Genomic DNA, 3,910 nt, shown 5'->3' with positions numbered 1-3,910 from the left:
ACACTGAGCATGCGCAGTGCATTGCACATTCAAAGGGGCGGTAACTCAAGGTTTTTGCCCCATTGTTTGTAACACAACAATAAAGAATAGTACACATTGGTATTAAAATATTTGTATCATACATAAAATGTTACTATCAATATATAAATTGGTAAATACCATATTATCTTTTTTCTTTAATAGGACTTGCACTCTTAACTTACATCATGATGATGATGAAGATGAAGTCATGAAGTGATGATGACGCTCCATTCCGAGAAACAAGAGTCCCCCCATCAAAGGGATGAATGAATGAATAAATTGATCAACAAATAAATAATTTTACATATATAAATAGTAAATTGGCAAATATTTTTACATATATAAAATTCTATAATTGTTTTCATTTATATTTTCTATTGTCATTGGAAGTTTGGATCAGCAACTTTATTTTGCTACATCATAAAAACTGATGGACTTTATTTTTACTTGACCAAAATTAAGACTAAATTCATTCGTCATCAGTGGTAATAAATTACAGAAAAGAAATGAATTTTCATCTGGTGAGAGAACTTAAATTGCGACAGCAGCTATGATGATGCATATACTAGTACGTACCGGTCCTTCTAAAAAAATTTGCATATTATGATAAAGTTCATTCTTTTCTGTAATGTACTGATAAACATTAGACTTTCATATATTTTAGAATTATTACACACAACTGAAGCAGTTCAAGCCTTTTATCGTTTTAATATTGATGATTTTGGAAAAAAGTCAAGAAAAAACAAAAATCCCTATCCCAAAAAATTACCATAACATGAAAAGGTACTCGAAAGAAGCTACTAACCTAATCATCTGAATCAACAAATTATCTCAAAACCCCTGCGAATGATTCCTGAGGCTTTTAAAAACTCCCAGCCTGGTTCATTACTCAAAACCGCAATCATGGGCAAGACTGCTGACCTGACTGCTGTCCAGAAGGCCATCATTGACACCCTCAAGCAAGAGGCTAAGACACAGAAAGAAATTTCTGAACAAATAGGCTGTTCCCAAAGTGCTGTATCAAGGCACCTCAGTGGGAAGTGTGTGGGAAGGAAAAAGTGTGGCAGGAAACGCTGCACAACCAGAAGAGGTGACCGCACCACCGTGAGAAAGATTGTGGAGAAGGGCCGATTCCAGACCTTGGGGGACCTGCAGAAACAGTGGATTGTGTCTGGAGTAGAAACATCCAGAGCCACCAGGCACAGGTGTGTGCTGAAAATGGGCTACAGGTGCCGCATTCCCCAGGTCAAGCCACTTTTGAACCTGAAACAGCGGTAGAAGCGCCTGACCTGGGCTACAGAGAAGCAGCACTGGACTGTTGCTCAGTGGTCCAAAGTACTTTTTTCAGATGAAACCAAATTTTGCATGTCATTCGGAAATCAAGGTGCCAGAGTTTGAGGGAAGACTAGGGAGAAGAAAATGCCAAAAATGCCTGAAGTCCAGTGTCAAGTACCCACAGTCAATGATGGTCTGGGGATCCATGTCAGCTGCTGGTTTTGGTCTACTGTGTTTTATCAAGGACAGGGTCAATGCAGCTAGCCATCAGGAGATTTTGGAGCACTTCATGCTTCCATCTGCTGAAAAGATTTATGGAGAGGAAAATTTCATTTTTCAGCACGACCTGGCACCTGCTCACAGTGCCAAAACCACTGGTAAATGGTTTACTAACCATGGCATTACTGTGCTCAATTGGCCTGCTAACTCTCCTGAAATGAACCCCATAGAGAATCTATGAGATATTGTGAAGAGGAAGTTGAGAGACACCAGACCCAACACTGTGGATGAGCTTTAGGCCGCTATCGAAGCATCCTGGGCCTCCATAACACCTCAGCAGTGCCACAGGCTGATTGCCTCCATGCCACGCCGCAGTAAAGCAATCATTTCTGCAAAAGGATTCCCGACCAGGTATTGAGTGCATAGCTGATATAATTAATTGAAGGTTGACTTTTTTTGTATTATAAAAAGCTTTTTTTGTATTGGTCGGATGAACTATGCAAATTTTTTGAGATAGAGATTTTTGTTTTTTCTTGACTTTTTTGCCAAAATCATCAATATTAAGACAATAAAAGGCTTGAACTACTTCAGTTGTGTGTAATGATCTAAAATATATGAAAGTCTAATGGTTATCAGTACGTGACAGAAAATAATGAACTTTATCAAAATATACAAATTTTTTGAGGACTAGTATACATTAGTATTATCAGTTCTTGTCATCTACGTCATCACGACCACCTGAGCTGCCATCTTTCGTGTATCTCAGTGACCAGGACTACATTCGCCACAGTCATGTTCGTTTTGTTGACAATTTTGCGGGTAAGCAGTCACACGAATGTCACATCAAAATGGAAAAAAGCTAGAAGAACGAAAAGACTCCTTATGTGGAGAAGCTTGAGAAGGAAGAGAAACATCGGTATTTGACAGTTATGACGTCAGTTATGGTGCCACTGCCGTGGTCTGGAGACCAAAAATGACATGGTTGCGTGGGAAAATGAGAACTGCTCCATTATGTGGTACCATTTAACCTGTGTTGGTCTACAGCAGGGGTGGGCAAACCGGTCCTCGAGGGCCGCAGTGGGTCCTGGTCTTTGTTCCAACTGACCCAGCACAGATAGTTTAACCAATGGGGTTAAAATGAGAAGCACCTGACTGCAACTGAGTGATTGCACTTGTAAAACAGCAGATTGGTGAAAAGGTGTCCTCTTATTGGGTTGCAACAAAAACCCGCACCCACTGCGGCCCTTTGTGGAATAGTTTGCCCACCCCTGGTCTACAGCATGACACAGCTAAAGACATGTGTTGGTTCTGCTCTCTGTGCTCCACTTAAGTAAGTGATATTTGGTAGTGTGTGATTTGTTTTACACAAATGTCTGTCAAAATTATCGCGTTAACGGGCGTTAATTAATTTTTTGGATTAATCACGTTAAAATATTTGACGCAATTAACGCAGATGCCCTGCTCAGAGAGATTTAAATGACAGTACACAGTGAAACGCTCACTTGTTGTGTTTTATGGAGTTTTGCCGGCCTCTGCTGGCGCTTGGGTGCGACTGATTTTATAGGCTTCAGCATCCATGAGCATTGTGGAAGTAATTATTGACATCAACAATGGCGGGCTACTAGTTTATTTTTTGATTGAAAATTTTACAAATTTTATTAAAACGAAAACATCAAGAGGGGTTTTAATATAAAATTTCTCTAACTTGTACTAACTTTTTTCTTTTAAGAACTACAAGTGTTTCTATCCATGGATCGCTTTAACAGAATGTTAATAATGTTAATGCCATCTTGTTGATTTATTGTTATAATAAACAAATAGTCCCTATGTACCGTATGTTGAATGTATATATCCATCTTGAGTCTTATCTTTCCATTCCAACAATAATTTACAGAAAAATATGGCATATTTTATAGATGGTTTGAATTGCGATTAACTGCGATTAATTACGATTATTTTAAAGTTGTAATTAACTCGATTAAAATTTTTAATCGTTTGACAGCCCTAATATATATATATATATATATATATATATATATATATATATATATATATATATATTTGGTTTGTATTATTGATTATTGTTTGTCTATTTTAGTGTTTGTATTGTTGTTTATTCTGTAGTGTTGTTGTTGTTAATTAAAAAAAAAAAAGGCAGCAACCGATAAAGCAAATATAGAAGAAAAATATCATCATCTCTAACCATTTCAAAATAAGAGAGTATGTTTTGAGGCAGGTTTAGAATAAAATATTATAAGAGAAAAAAACGAATCGTTACATTTGTAAAGGAATAACTTTTGATACAGCTTTTAAGAATACTCTCCATGATGTACCAAAGTTGTTTTAAAACTTACAAGTCAATTATTTTGAAAGTTAAACACTTGCGTAACGGAAA

Source organism: Corythoichthys intestinalis, chromosome 6 (assembly GCF_030265065.1).
Source record: "Corythoichthys intestinalis isolate RoL2023-P3 chromosome 6, ASM3026506v1, whole genome shotgun sequence".
Classification (NCBI taxonomy): Eukaryota; Metazoa; Chordata; class Actinopteri; order Syngnathiformes; family Syngnathidae; genus Corythoichthys; species Corythoichthys intestinalis.
The sequence above is the reverse complement of the archived record's forward strand: the minus strand, read 5'-3'. Positions refer to the sequence as shown.